Source organism: Tachypleus tridentatus, chromosome 8, assembly GCF_004210375.1.
Source record: "Tachypleus tridentatus isolate NWPU-2018 chromosome 8, ASM421037v1, whole genome shotgun sequence".
NCBI classification, from domain to species: Eukaryota; Metazoa; Arthropoda; class Merostomata; order Xiphosura; family Limulidae; genus Tachypleus; species Tachypleus tridentatus.
Window position 1 is genome coordinate 126,237,269 of NC_134832.1, and position 16,751 is coordinate 126,254,019.

General features: G+C 34.8%; 1 pseudogene across 1 annotated transcript in view; it reads left to right on the forward strand.

The window, feature by feature from the left end:
- Positions 1-16,751, forward strand: part of LOC143223440 (twitchin-like) — a 255,270-nt pseudogene that overhangs the window by 13,906 nt on the left and 224,613 nt on the right. Inside the window, exons 3-4 of the transcript XR_013012917.1 lie at positions 215-685; positions 12,069-12,090. The product of XR_013012917.1 is annotated as a twitchin-like (transcript). The remainder of the gene's footprint in view (positions 1-214; positions 686-12,068; positions 12,091-16,751) is intronic.

Consider the following 16,751-nt stretch of genomic DNA (forward strand, 5'->3'; position numbering starts at 1 on the left):
ATCAAATTTATTTGTCTTTTTTAACAACTTGACTTATTTGTTGTAATCTAGGTTTGACATGGTTTCGACAAAAGTTGATAAATATATTCAATTTTTAATACTCCAGTTTTCTCAGTGTTCTTATTATTTTATTCTATTATTAAATATGTACTTTAAAACTGTAAATGAAAAAAATTAAAATTTAGTCAGAACTGCACATTTATCTGTATTTCAGGTTGAGTTTCCCCATTGCTTTTGACATATCTTAACATCAAGAGATTAACACTTTAAAAAGAAAGAACGAATCATAAACTGTAACATCCGTCTTGCCTTTGTCGATTCATCAGAGTGCTACAAAGTTGTGGTTGTTGGTTCCTTCATACATGGTATAAAATGGGGCTTCAAGAGGAAGTGGCCCCAACATTCATTCAGAAACCAGAGTTACACCAGGAGGATGACGGGAACAAGCTGGTGTTTGAATGTCAGCTGTTCTCCAACCCTAGGCCAGAGGTTAAGTGGTTCCTTGGAACGACACAACTTCACAATGACCTGCGGACAATTAACAAAATTCAGGAGGTTGGACCATGCAGATACAAAATAACGCTCGAATTGGATGACGTACTTGAAACAGATGCGGGGACTTACAAGGTCACAGCAAAAAATAAACAAGGGGAAGTCAGTGCTTCAATCAACTTGAACTTCAGTTGTAAGTACTGAGGTATTCGCCTTTATATACGTAGTTAACAACTACTTTTATCTGTAAAAGGTATAAATATACGATGAAAAAATTGATTCAGCTTTTAAATATTAAGCACTTTAGTTTAAAACCATGCATTAAAAACAATACTAAAACTTAAAACACATGAATGAACTAGAAGCTTATTTATTTATTCGGATCAATGTTACATCAATACAACACGAAAACACTCAAATGTACATCACTGAAATATCTTTTAATTCTTTTAATGGTTTCTGGTAATCTCAAAATAGTTCTTTCTCTTTGAACACACTTTTAAGAAGGAAGCCATTGCAAAGTCTGTATATTTTGCAGTTTCTATTTAAGCAAATCTGGATGACTAGTGTCTTTGTTCCGTCTTGATGCAGGTTCTGTAGTCTCTTTACTCTACTTGGAAGCAGTTTCTATTCAAGCAGATTTGGATGACTAGTGTCTTTGTTCCGTCCTGATGCAGGTTCTGTAGTCTCTTTACTCTACTTCGAAGCAGTTTCTATTCAAGCAGATCTGGATGACTAGTATCTTTGTTCCGTCTTGATGCAGGTTCTGTAGTCTCTTTACTCTACTTCGAAGCAGTTTCTATTCAAGCAGATCTGGATGACTAGTGTCTTTGTTCCGTCTTGATGCAGGTTCTGTAGTCTCTTTACTCTACTTCGAAGCAGTTTCTATTCAAGCAGATCTGGATGACTAGTATCTTTGTTCCGTCTTGATGCAGGTTCTGTAGTCTCTTTACTCTACTTCGAAGCAGTTTCTATTCAAGCAGATCTGGATGACTAGTGTCTTTGTTCCGTCTTGATGCAGGTTCTGTAGTCTCTTTACTCTACTTCGAAGCAGTTTCTATTCAAGCAGATCTGGATGACTAGTATCTTTGTTCCGTCTTGATGCAGGTTCTGTAGTCTCTTTACTCTACTTCGAAGCAGTTTCTATTCAAGCAGATCTGGATGACTAGTGTCTTTGTTCCGTCTTGATGCAGGTTCTGTAGTCTCTTTACTCTACTTGGAAGCAGTTTCTATTCAAGCAGATCTGGATGACTAGTGTCTTTGTTCCGTCTTGATGCAGGTTCTGTAGTCTCTTTACTCTACTTCGAAGCAGTTTCTATTCAAGCAGATCTGGATGACTAGTGTCTTTGTTCCGTCCTGATGCAGGTTCTGTAGTCTCTTTACTCTACTTGGAAGCAGTTTCTATTCAAGCAGATCTGGATGACTAGTGTCTTTGTTCCGTCTTGATGCAGGTTCTGTAGTCTCTTTACTCTACTGCGAAGCAGTTTCTATTCAAGCAGATCTGGATGACTAGTGTCTTTGTTCCGTCTTAATGCAGGTTCTGTAGTCTCTTTACTCTACTTGGAATCAGTTTCTATTCAAGCAGATCTGGATGACTAGTGTCTTTGTTCCGTCTTGATGCAGGTTCTGTAGTCTCTTTACACTACTTGGAAACCGACTTTCTAGCGTTCCTTACATTTTGTTGGAGTTGCATCTTATAATTTCAATGGAATGTTAGAAAATGGAATAACATAATTTTAGTTATTCTTCTATTATAATTTTCATAAAATATAACTGAAAAAAGGTGCCGGATCAGCGGCAAGTCTGAAGGCTTATATCTCTTAAAACCTTGTCGAGCGTAGCACAGATACCCCTTTGTTTGGCTTTGTACTTAACATGAAATAAACACAGAAAAAAGGTGAAGCATTAGACTCTGTCTTGGTGCATTGTAACAATTTAGTTATACTGCCATAAAGATGAGAGAGGCCGATATGGTCAGGTGTTTAAGGCACTCGACTCGTAACCTGAGGGTCACGGGTTCGAATCCTCGTCACACCAAACATACCCACCATTTCAGCCATGAGGACGTTTTAATATTATGGTCAATCCCATTATTCGTTGGTAAACGAGCAGCCCAAGAGTTGGCGGTAGGTGGTGATGACTAGCTGTTTTCCGTCTAGTCTTCCACTGATAAATTAGGGACAGCTATCTACGCAAACAATAAAGATGAGAGATTTATTTATAATATATCAGCTTTAAGATGACCTACCAAGGCATCTTGAAGTCAACGTTAAATTTAGTTGATATATTTTCAACTTAACTTGATGTAGCAACTGAAGCAATAAAGCCATTTGAGAAACTTTCACGACATTCACTGTGTCAGGTTTTAAAGCACTTTCCTCCAGTGGACAATATAAAAGGGTTATGAGTTTCTTGCATTAAGCTGAATATTTCCAGATCTTATTTAATATGACCAAGAACATTAAGAAGAACCATCTGCTCTTGGCTAAATGTCGTTGATAATGTTTCTGAGTTGGTTTATTTTCTAGAAAGTAGCTGGGATCGGGCATGGATAAGCTTGTTCGGACTGTAAATCTAATGGTTTGTTGTCGCGCTTCATTGCCTCCAGTATTCCGTTCTTGTGGATTACGTTGCTTCTATTTCCTCCTTGGAAAAGGCCAATGTCTTTACAAATTATTTTGAAACATGTTGTAATGCATGGTCAATCGCACTATTCGTTGGTAAATGAGCAGCCCAAGAGTTGGTGGTGGGTGATTAGGACTAGTTGGTTTCCATCTAATCTTTCACAACAAAAGTAAGGATAGTTAGCGCATATAGCCTTCTGTTGCTTATAGATCCTTCTATGATCGTGTCTTACCTTCAATCACATTACACGAGTTTCTGCTTTTCTTGTGTATTATGATCATCTCATGATTCTAGAACGTCACGCTCTCAGATAACTTTCCAAATTCGTCTTCCTATTTCCACCAAAAATCAATATGACTGACTGTATACTCTCAATCACATCACGTTTCCACAAACTGCGTCAAACGCCAGTGCTTCATTAACAATAACATTATCCTGGCAGACTTGCTGGGTTTGTCTGTAAATCCATGCAGACAACTCATTCATCTCCCCCTCCCGAACATTTTCTTCAACGTTATCTTCTTAATATATCTTCTAGTGGGTGATCCACATTTTGACTCTGTCTCTAACACCTCATAGCTATCCAGTGTATTTGGTCTGTTGTCGTTACTTAACACTTATTTCTTCAGTTCCTTTTCCTCTACATGGATTAAATACCTTTTAATTGCACCTGTCTATTGTTAACCCTACAATTGCCTACATTAGAATACTTCTGGTCAAAGTAAGAACGCAGCTCTATGCTAGGACTGAAATAAAAGGTTATTAAACTCAATACCACTGCCGCGTCTATCATATTCCAGTTTGCTGATGAGTCTTGGTATTGCACGAAAGGTCTCGTATGCATTGGATATAGCAGATACAGTATTGTTATATATGTTTTACCCCCTTTCACTCTTAAACGTCTAAAATTATCAGTATTTTTTCAAATGCTTTTGGTAGTACATTAACACGACTCCTAAACTGAACAACACCGTTAATAAATATAAAACACATTTACATATAGTAAAGGGATAGGCTTACGCAAGAAACTGATGTTTCTGTATAACATCCTGAGAAGAGTTTTAAAAAAGAAGATGCTCAGGAATAGGGAAAAGTATATATATATATATATATTAGCAAATAGCTTCTTGAACAGCGTTGCGCAGAAATGTTGAACAAACTAAACAAACAATTTGCCTCGGATTGTGTTTATAAATTTCCTCTTAAACTGTTTCTTTATTTCAAGATCTATGTTTATAATTTTAATTACCGTATAAACAGAGCATTCTAAGCTGCTGTGTCATGCTTGCTGGGTTGAATATTTTTCCGGAAGGACTCAGTAGTTTGTTTTGTTGGTGTTGTCATCATTCCTTTGACCCTGTTTTGCAGTACCGTAGGGATTAGTGACGAAACTTCCTCACGAGACCTAGTTACGTCATTCCACTGAGATAATTACTTCTAGATTTTTCTCTTCTTCTCCTTTTTTCTGTCAAAATCCAAGTTTTCCAACATGACTTAGCGTTTTATATTTTTAATGTAAATATAAGGGGTCATTCCATGAGGAAAATATTACGTAACAATATAGACTTTCAGAATAAATTGACATATAAAACATTTTGTGAATTTAATTGGTTCAGCAATTTGTGTATCAGCAAAATCTCAAATTATCAAGTTAACAGTTACATTATCAGCTTTTACTTCCACTATGCCTGATGTGGACTCATGTTCAGGGCACTCGACTTGCAATCTGGAGATTGTGGGTTCCATTCCTATCATCCAGCGTGCTTGTTCTTTGGCCATGAGAGAATTATAATGTTTTCTTTATCTTTTACACATTTTCACATGTTTCACGAAGAATGCATCACGTGAGAATGCGCTGCCCTATAATCTTTCACCTGTGGATATGATATACTGCTGTAATTAAATACATCGTTGAAACAGAAAATCCATAGAATTAATAAAACAATAAAGCGGCGTTATAAAGCGAAAGTCAATCCCACTATTCGTTAGTAAACGAATATCCCAATAGTGGGCAGTGGATGGTGGTGACTAGATGCCTTCCCTTTAGTCTTACATTACTAAATGACGGACAGCTAGTGCATATAGCCCGTGTGTAGCTTTGCGCGAAATTCAACAAAACTAACATACCGAACAATTCCCACAAAATAACTTAAATCGGTGAAACGTTTCCTACGTTTCGTGATTTATTTATTTTTATTTCAAGAAAAATATGTTATTACTTTTAAAAAGCACATCATCTTACGACATGTTGTTTCGTTGTAAAATATTACTATAATAAAAAAACTGTGTAATGTGATTACGTACTTTGACAACACCATTTCTTGTAAGACGAATTATTTTGATTACAAACAGCATAATAAGTAAAAAATTTGTATTCATAATAAACAGTTAGATCTTCGTTCACGTTTTGGTTGTCTCTTTTGTGATCGTTTTTCTTTATAAAACGTTTCCAGAAGAATTTTCAGACCTTCTATTGAAAAAGATGACATTTTTCAGCTTTCAAACAGATTTAATCATTAATATTCAGATATCATAAAAACACACAAAACATTAAGCACTTTTAAAGTCAAGTAAAGGATATTCCTACTTTATACTAGCTACACATCTTTACATTGGTATTTAGCTTGTCCTGTTTTTTCGTTAACAACGACTTATATGCATGATAAAAACGTTTTGTTGAATAAGACAGACCAGTGTTCTGTCAAAACATCCAAGTGTTACATCATAAATAAAGCTTTTCCTCATGCGTGTTAAATAATTGTTTGTTTACCTATTATTATATTAGCATAAAGTGCTTCCAAGTAATTTCTTAAGTTACGTGATAAAGACAAGTGAGAAACTGCAAGTCTGAAATGTGTACTCTTAGTACACATGAACAAACTGATGTGATGCTACTTGATGAAGTTACAGAAGAAATAGTTTATTCCACAAAAGTCAGAGCATGAGTAGAAATAATCACTGTTTCTGCCACATTGGTAGTTTAAAGACCCTCAGTGGCTCAGACTCAGCAGAAAATTTGGGGGCTTATGGAGTTAAAAATCAGGGTTCGATATTCGCGGTAGTCACAACACAGATAGTTCTTTGTGCAACTTTGTGATTAATAACAAAAAAATATCATTGGCTAAGAAATCATCAACAGTTTGCTATTGTCTCCTTAACGTATTTGATTTTATATCAGTACACATGTACATTTATCTATGTCTATCAACAGCTTGTTGATTGCGCTTCACTCGCAATCCGAAAGTCGACCTTTCAGTCGTAAAGGCGTTATAATGAGACTGTAATTTCCATTATTCGTTGGTAAAAGAGCAGCCTAAGAGTTGGCAGTGGGTGGCGATGACTAATGCCTTCCATCTAGCCTTACACTGCTAAATTAGAGATGGCTAGCGCAGGTAGCCCTCCTGTAACTTTGCGCGAAACCCAAAACAAACAACAGCTTATTATACAGTTTGAAGAAAGAAACAAAACTGTTAAGATAATCTTTATTACATTTGCAGTTGGTTTATCTTTACAGAAGGAAACGAAATTATTAGGATAATCTTTGCTGGATTTACAATTGGTTTATCTTTGCAAAATCAAATAAATATGTATTAGATATTAACACAGCCTATACTACATTTACAATTGGCTTATCTTAACAGAAATAGCTGAATACATTAGATATTACCTTGACTACATTTATAAATAATTCATCTTCACTGAAATAAGTGCATCTATTAAATAATGACGCATCTTATATCACATTTACAACGGGTTTACTTTTATGTACCACATTTACAACGGGTTTACACTCATTACCACTGAACGATACCAGATACATGCAGTGTTCAACTATGTCTGGGGTATTACCTATAAGTGAAGTTCGTACCTCGTATTAAGACATAGATTAATGTTACATCTCTTTAAAAGAAGCAGTTTCACCTTCCCTACAGACAGAACGTACAAGTTACGTAACTAGTGTTAAAAATGCTTTTTTCAATTATCTTTTACGAATTCAAAAATTATTTTCTCTATGCCCTCCTTGTTTAACGTTCTTACTATATGAGCACTATTTGCTGAAAGAGACCTTCACAGCTGCTACTTAGTAGCTCTGAGACTATCTATGAAGTAGTCATAAGTGATGTAAATTGCTATTTAATAACCAGAGATTGTCCATCTTCTAAAGACACTTTCAACATTCCCGTAGGTTGGAAAACATTGATGTTTAATGAAAGATCTCCGTATTCGGAGTTAAATGTCCATCTGAGACTGTGAAGCATCATGAACAACACATCTGGTAAAGTCGATCACTTCATGTCTTTCATTGATAAAATTCAAGAGTTCCTAAGTTACTCACAATTACCAACCGTTGTCTTCATTACAGTTCATAATTAATCTCTAATTAATGAGTAATAACGCGAATTATTGGAATATTCACAGACAATACTATGGTAAAATGAATCATCAGTAAGGATGTATTTCTGTGCTAACCGCGTCTTCCCATCTTCTCTTGTCCATACGTTCGTAGCAGGATCGATCCAGCTTTTACAATTAGTTTGTAGACCTCTTAGTTCCATCCACGTGTTAGGTTGTGACCAATAAATCTGTTCAGTCTGTTGGTGATACTGTTCAGCTGGTACGTTTACCATTTGTTCCTCATTCTCAGAACTCGCATGTTAGCGAATGATTGTTAAGCTTCAATAAATATTCCTCACATTCTGTTTGCTTACAACATCTTCCTCTAGCAGATCTTTTACAGACAGGTTGTCATGGCTTATTTCACCTTTATTACATGTTTAAATGCGGAGTTTTATGCCACACGAATTCTGAATGTTATATGTAAGGGATGAGTTTTTTCCGTAATTTGGAAATGGGCCATTTGAATATAAACTGAGCTTTTGGACTATTAACAGATGGTATATAGGTTTATCTTTACTTGGTAAAAAAAAATTCAGAACGTGTGGTTTGATCTCTGTAAGACGTTCATTATGATCCACTTTGCTTCTCTGTCTGACCCAAACCAGTATGCAATTGCCTTAATTTATTCTCACTCGTTTATGTATAGATGTAAATGGTGTGTGACTTAACACCTTCTTTCAGCCTTCCTACTTTCATCTAAGTCAGTAGAAACAAGTTTATGTTCAGAACAAAACATGAAACACCGCAATATCTTCTATTCTAAGTCCAAGACTTCTGTTTCTGATGGAAAGAAAGAATCATTTGTTCATCATATGAGTTTTACCCCCCACGTAAAATTGTTACTCAAACTTCCACGTAATTCCATTCACCATACATACTTGTGATAACTAAGTAAAACCACATTTGTGTGAAACAGTTTTGTTTTTGTTATTTTAGTATTTCGCTCAAAGCTACACAAGGATGATCTGGGTACATCCGTCTCTAGTTCTGAACTGGAAGACTAGAAAGGAAGACAATTAGCCACCAGCATCAACTATCAACTTGTGGTTACTTTTTTTTTGATCGAATAGTTGTATTTAAGCGTCATTTCCTTATATTTTTTTCAGCAACAGGACGCGAGCCGCTAATTCTCTGATTTACAGTCCTAGTTCGTTAACCATTAATCAACACCAGGACTATGCTTACCATGATAGTGTATGTAGCCACCTTCTTTCAAGCACAGTATTAATGCAATCTAAAGCGACACGAGATTTAGAAAGTATTGCTAACAATCTAACAACAGATTAAATTTTAACCGGTGTTATTTCTTAGAGAAAGAGAGTGCACGACAAGTGTACTAAAAACCATAGCAAACGAGACTTAAAGGAAAAAAACTAATTTATTTTCTAAAATATAAGTTCCAGTAGATAAAGATCGTTTTAAATACGTGCTTTGGCAGGAGATGCATCATCTGGAAACTCTCCCATCAGACAAAGATCCACTCTCGCAAAAACATTCTTACTAAGCTAAACGTAAGCTAATGAGAAAATCATTAACCTATTAACCTAATTCACTATTATGTATTCATTCCAGGAACTACAGGACAAAGAAGATGGGGATGTTTATTCCCTTGAAAAGTAATTTCTTTTTCTTCTGTAGTTGCCGGAATAACAGCTTCCTGCCCTTCAAACCTTGTTTACTTTGACTTATATATTAAATCGTATATAATATTCAGTGATACAGTAACCTCTTTTCCAGTCACTATATTGTTATCCTTAAAATCCCAGCATTGACCTCTACTAAAAGTTACTATATTTTTATCTTCAAAATTTTAAAAATGATCTTTTCTACAATCGGCCCGGCATGACCAAGGAGTTAGGGCGCTTGAACTTCATCTGAAGGTCGCGGGTTCGACACCCCGTCACACCAAACAGGTTCACCTTTTATTATTACCTTTAAAATACCAGCATTAACCTCTTTGACAATCACTTTATTGTTACCTTTAAAATACCAGCATTAACCTCTTTGACAATCACTTTATTGTTACCTTTAAAATACCAGCATTAACCTCTTTGACAATCACTTTATTGTTACCTTTAAAATACCAGCATTAACCTCTTTGACAATCACTTTATTGTTACCTTTAAAATACCAGCATTAACCTCTTTGACAATCACTTTATTGTTACCTTTAAAATACCAGCATTAACCTCTTTGACAATCACTTTATTGTTACCTTTAAAATACCAGAATTAACCTCTTTTACAATAACATTATTGTTACCTTTAAAATACCAGTATTAACCTCTTTTACAATCACTTTATTGTTACCTTTAAAATACCAGCATTAACCTCTTTTACAATAACTTTATTGTTACCTTTAAAATACCAGCATTAACCTCTTTTACAATCACTTTATTGTTACCTTTAAAATACCAGCATTAACCTCTTTGACAATCACTTTATTGTTACCTTTAAAATCTTAGCATTAACCTCTTTTACAATCACTTTATTATTACCTTTAAAATACCAGCATTAACCTCTTTTACAATCACTTTATTGTTTCCTTTAAAATACCAGCATTAACCTCTTTTACAATCACTGTATTGTTACCTTTAAAATACCAGCATTAACCTCTTTTACAATAACTTTATTGTTTCCTTTAAAATACCAGCATTAACCTCTTTTACAATCACTTTATTGTTACCTTTAAAATACCAGCATTAACCTCTTTGACAATCACTTTATTGTTACCTTTAAAATCTTAGCATTAACCTCTTTTACAATCACTTTATTGTTACCTTTAAATACCAGCATTAACCTCTTTTACAATAACTTTATTGTTACCTTTAAAATACCAGCATTAACCTCTTTTACAATCACTTTATTGTTACCTTTAAAATACCAGCATTAACCTCTTTGACAATCACTTTATTGTTACCTTTAAAATACCAGCATTAACCTCTTTTACAATAACTTTATTGTTACCTTCAAAATACCAGAATTAACCTCTTTTACAATAACATTATTGTTACCTTTAAAATACCAGCATTAACCTCTTTGACAATCACTTTATTGTTACCTTTAAAATACCAGCATTAACCTCTTTGACAATCACTTTATTGTAACCTTTAAAATACCAGCATTAACCTCTTTGACAATCACTTTATTGTTACCTTTAAAATACCAGCATTTACCTCTTTGACAATCACTTTATTGTTACCTTTAAAATACCAGCATTTACCTCTTTGACAATCACTTTATTGTTACCTTTAAAATACCAGCATTAACCTCTTTGACAATTACTTTATTGTTACCTTTAAAATACCAGCATTAACCTCTTTGACAATCACTTTATTGTTACCTTTAAAATACCAGCATTAACCTCTTTGACAATCACTTTATTGTTACCTTTAAAATACCAGCATTAACCTCTTTGACAATCACTTTATTGTTACCTTTAAAATACCAGCATTAACCTCTTTTACAATCACTTTATTGTTACCTTTAAAATACCAGCATTAACCTCTTTTACAATCACTTTATTGTTACCTTTAAAATACCAGCATTAACCTCTTTTACAATAACTTTATTGTTACCTTCAAAATACCAGAATTAACCTCTTTTACAATAACATTATTGTTACCTTTAAAATACCAGCATTAACCTCTTTGACAATCACTTTATTGTTACCTTTAAAATACCAGCATTAACCTCTTTGACAATCACTTTATTGTTACCTTTAAAATACCAGCATTAACCTCTTTGACAATCACTTTATTGTTACCTTTAAAATACCAGCATTTACCTCTTTGACAATCACTTTATTGTTACCTTTAAAATACCAGCATTAACCTCTTTTACAATCACTTTATTATTACCTTTAAAATACCAGCATTAACCGCTTTTACAATCACTTTATTGTTACGTTTAAAACGTCAGCATTGGCCTCTTCTACAATCACTTAAATGTTATATTTAAAATCGTAAAATTGTCATACTCTAGAGCCACATTATTGTTTTCTTGTTATCTTCAGGCTGATATCAGAACTAAAAAGTGTAACTTATTTTTGACAACAATTTATTGAATTTTATTGCCAAAAATATCTTTGTAATTAAAAATCTGATTGTGTCTTGTGGGGCCCGGCATGGCCAGGTGGGTTAAGGCGTTCGACTCGTAATCTGAGGGTCGCGGATTCGAATCCCCGTTGCACCAAACATGTTCGCCCTTTCGCCGTGAGGGCGTTATAATGTCACGATCAATCCCACTATTCAATGGTAAAAGAGTAGCCCAAGAGTTGGCGGTGGGTGGTGATGACTAGCTGCCTTCTCTCTAGTCTTACACTACTAAATTAGGGACGGCTAGCACAGATAGCCCTCGTGTAGCTTTGCGTGAAATTAAAAAAACAAACAAAACGTGTTTTGTAGTTTGTGATTTTTCATAATGTAATCTGATATTTATAATAATGCTAAACCTATGAGGATATTCACTGTATATATTTTAATTATTTACAGTTGTTTAAGATATATTAATGAAAAAGAATAAAGATCTAATTGTTGTTGTTGTTGTTTTTCAGTGGCAGACGAACCACATGAAATGTGAGTAAGACACTTTTCTTTTACTACAAATAGTATTGTAATCATGAGATCAAGCAGCGCAGTGTGCACATTAAGCATATAAATTCAGATGTTACTGGGAAGTCGACAAGGTTTGTTAGTACAATAGTACTGGGTTTGTGATGTTTATCATATAACCATAGCAACCAGATTTTTAATATTTAATACTTCTTTTATTTTGTTTCTACGAACGTAATGATGAACAATTTGATTTTGTTACAAAATTATCAAAAGTTCAGCTTCAGTTATTATAGACAACTAATTTACACATTTTAATAAATTTTTTATTAAAACTAAATTTATTCTCTCTATATGTATAAACGGTATTATTATTTTTATTTAACTATCGTTTCGCTTTTGCGGTTTCATTAGGATTAGGCCCGGCATGGCCAGGTGGGTTAAGGCGTGCGACTCGTAATCTGAGGGTCGCGGGTTCGCATCTCCGTTCGCATCCGTAGCCCTGGAGTAGCTTTGTGCGAAATTCCAAAAACCAAAAAAAAAAAAACAAACACACTATTCGTTGGTAAAAGAGTGGCAGAAGAGTTGGCGGTGGGTGGTGATGACTAGCTGCGTTCCCTCTAGTCTTACACTACTAAATTAGGGACGGTTAGCGCAGATAGCTCTCGAGTAGCTTTACGCGAAATTCAAAACAATCCAAAACCAATCATGAAGGTTAAAACACAGAACGGATGAAGCCACAAAGGCGAAACGTTGGTTAAATAAAAACATTTGAAAAATTTTCCAGTATGCACTTCAAAATTTTGAAACACAACTAATTTATTTCACATCATTTAGATTTAGTGTTTGTTATACACGACCCTTTTGTTTTTATAAATAATTTATAATGTTTTACATATTGTAGGACTGAAACTGAATTACTAGACTTACAAACAAGCCTATTTTTTCTGTGAAAGATTTATTCTATGTTCGCAGAGTGATGTTTCTTATTAAACACGGGTACTTACAGACACCATTTATTTACTTGTTAAAGAGGCTTTGGACGGGTAAAAAATCAACCGACTGGATCGTAGAATCTTACATATTATCATATCTCAGTTGACTTTCTGTTAGGACTAACTTCTTTAATATTTTTGGTTTTCATTAATATTTCTAGTTTTGACATTCTGCCCTTATTTGTTACTATCAACAACACAAAACTGAACTAGATATTGTTTTTCTTGAACTTAAGATACGTTCAATATTCAGCGATATTTTAACGCATATTAGAAATGACACGAAAATTAACTTTTACATTTCGATCACCACTATTAGAGAAACATTTTTTGTTTAGAATGAAACTTTAGCATTAAGAATGTTGTTCGTTGACCACAAACCTATACGACGGGCTATCTGTGATATTCTCACCACTGGTATCGAAACCCAGGTTTTAGCGTTATATTGTTGTTGTTTTGAATTAAGCACAAAGCTACACAATGGGCTATCTGTGCTCTGCCTACCACGGGTATCGAAACCCGGTTTTTAGCGTTGTAAGTCCGCAGACATACCGCTGAGCCACTGGGGAGCTTTAGCGTTATAAGCCTATTAACTTATTGCTGAGCCACTGTGGTTAAGGACATTGTAAACGAGTCAAATTTGTAACGAAAATTTTATAAGAGACAAAAATGAAGGACATTTAATAAGTTTAATTTGTGACTCTTGTATGAAAACGTGATTATTTTGCCCATATAACAAAATAACTCGAATACAAGACAATTATAAAAATGTCAAGGTATTCTGAGCTTCATATCAATTATAATTCTGAGGTATAGTTGATGTCAGTCTGCCCCCCGCTAGTAGAGCCCTATGTCTCCGGATTTACAACGCTAAAATCAGGGGTTCGATTCTCCTCGGTGGGCTGAGCAGATAGCCCGCTGTGGCTTTGCTATAAGAAAAACACACACACATGATGTCAGTCACTCTTATCCATGCACATTACTGTTTCAAATGATCCTTGCATTTATTTGCTTAAAGACCGGCTGTTAAACGTAAAACCAAACGCTGCAAAGGAACGAAACAGTTGATTGCTAAATGTTTTGCGTTGGAGAATTTCCCACAAATAAGACGGTTTTCTGTAGTCATAAGATGGGGAAGCACTGAAATTCTATGCTAAAACTTTGTTTAGGAAACACACTAAACAGTTGTTTATTTGAAAATGTGCCATTCTGAGCCTCTCCAGAAATTGTAAATCTATAAATTCTATCCCAAACCGAGAAACTGTTAGAAACTTGCATGCGTGAATGTAAGCTATTTTAACTTGTATGAAAAACATAAAACAAATTCGACTAAAAATAAACAAAGTGTGCACTGAAATAAGGAATAAAAATATGCTGTCGTAAGTGAGATTTAGACGTAAAATAATTTTATTTTTACTTGAATTAAACAGTTGAACTTTTAAAACATTTTAAAACACAAAACAGTCAAAGTTTTAGAACATTAAACATTAAATTAAAGATGCGCCTCAATAAAACAGACATTTCTCTCTGGTTTTATCCGTCAACGAGATATTTATCTTCAAAATCAAAACTCTCCATTTAGTGTTTTTTATTCTCATTGTCGTAAGCTGAAATAATACGAGCGTAACAAAGTATAATAAAAATTCGAACAGAATATTTATTAGATTATCTGTATCATAATTTCAAGTTACATCTTTATTAAGTACGTATGTTTTCATTGTAATAGATTTGAGTTTATACAGATTAACAATATATTTAGTTCAATTAAAAAGGATTATATATTAATATTTAAATTATAAGAAACAAATAGCATGGAAAGCTAAAATGGCCACAGCGGAGTTTGCAGCTGGAATCGAACCACGTATTTTGCTGTTGAGCTAGCAAGAAACAGGAATTTGGTAGAATGATGTATGACAATTTTCTAAAATTAAGCAGAAACACTCCAACAGCTTCTTCCGTTTTGGAAAAAAAAACGTTAAATTATTGTGCAAAAGAATCGTTAATTTGTAACTTAAAGTACGTATTTCTTCAGAGGTGAAAACCTGGGAGCGCTTATGTTCAACCACTTTCATTTTGTACTTTAATGACAGGAAGTGAGGAAAAACAAAGAAAATGTAAGAATGTCTATCTTGAAGTGCAGTATATTCAGAGCTAATGTGTGACAACTTGTGAGGATGAGCAGGTAGATGGTAGTAAAACATTCTTGCAAGTTTTCTTTAGCTCAGCGTTCCGTACTGGTTGACTGCTGATGAAACAGACGCTCTACTCAATTTAGCCGTCGTGATAAAAATGGAGTCTATTTTGAGATGCTCTCTGTATGCTTTGGTCAAGTCGCCAATACTCTAGAAATGATTACTTTCCTAAATTTAAAGCATCAGACAGGAGATAGGTGAGAAGATCTGGGATTCACGATGTGCTCCTGATTGTCTTAAGAAACAAATGAAGGTAAAAATAGCCACGTGCACAATAATATTTTACCCTGTCGGGTATTTCGAAGTGTGTTGTTTACTGAGATTGTAACTGACGAAAACCGATTTGAAATACACAAATGCATACTTGTAGAACAAGTTTACATCTGTTTTTAAAACCGTTTATTTGATTTATATTAAGAGAGGCGGTAGCGATTTTCTATTCCTTTTATACTTTTGAAAAGGTTTCGTTTTGTTTTTTAGTTAGGCACAGCAGGGGGTTCCACGTTAGTATTTTCTACTTACATTTGTTTGTACAAGGTCGGTTTCTAGTGATAAACAATTGAGCTGAAACAAGACCTTCGATAAACTGTGAACTCAAAATAAACACAATAAACCGATCTATACTGAAGCAAGATTTTATAAAACATCTTGACTTTTATTACAGGTTACAAAGCAAACGAACATCCATAATTTGTGGAATCGGCTTTTATCATTTGAGTTATTTTTTAAACTAAACCAGCAGTTACTACAAATGTCAGCATTCTTGATTTCTAAATAGCTGAGTTTACCGCAGGGTTTGTTTTGTTTGTTTTGGAGTTTCGCACAAAGCTACTCGAGGACTATCTGTGCTAGCCGTCCCTAATTTTGCAGTGTAAGACTAGAGGGAAGGCAGCTAGTCATCAGCACCCACCGCCAACTCTTGGGCTACTCTTTTACCAACGAATAGTGGGATTGACCGTAACATTATAACGCCCCACGACTGGGAGGGCGAGCATGTTTGGCGCGACGCGGGCGCGAACCCGCGACCCTCGGATTACGAGTCGCATGCCTTACGCGCTAGGCCATGCTAGGCCACTTACCGCAGGGATTGAACCATAATGATTATAATAGAGATTTACTTAATTATAGGCCAGCACGGCCAGGTGGTTAAGGCACTCGACTGATAATCCGAGAGTCGAGGATTCGAATTCCCGTCACACCAAACATACTCGCCCTTTCAGCTGTGGGGTGTTGTAATGTGACGGTGAATCCCACTATTCTTTGGCAAAAGAGTAGATCAAGAATTGGCTGTGGACGGTGATGACTAGCTGCCTTCCCTTTAATCTTACACTGCTAAATTAGAGACGGTTAGCGCAAATAGCCCTCAAGTAGTGCAAAATTTAAAAAAACAAAAAATTAATTACATAGTTTTAAACAGAAGCGATTAAGCAGGTCTCAAAGAAAGATATAGGTAAAACATGGAAATAAATTACTAAAATTTCGTGAGTACAGATGAACA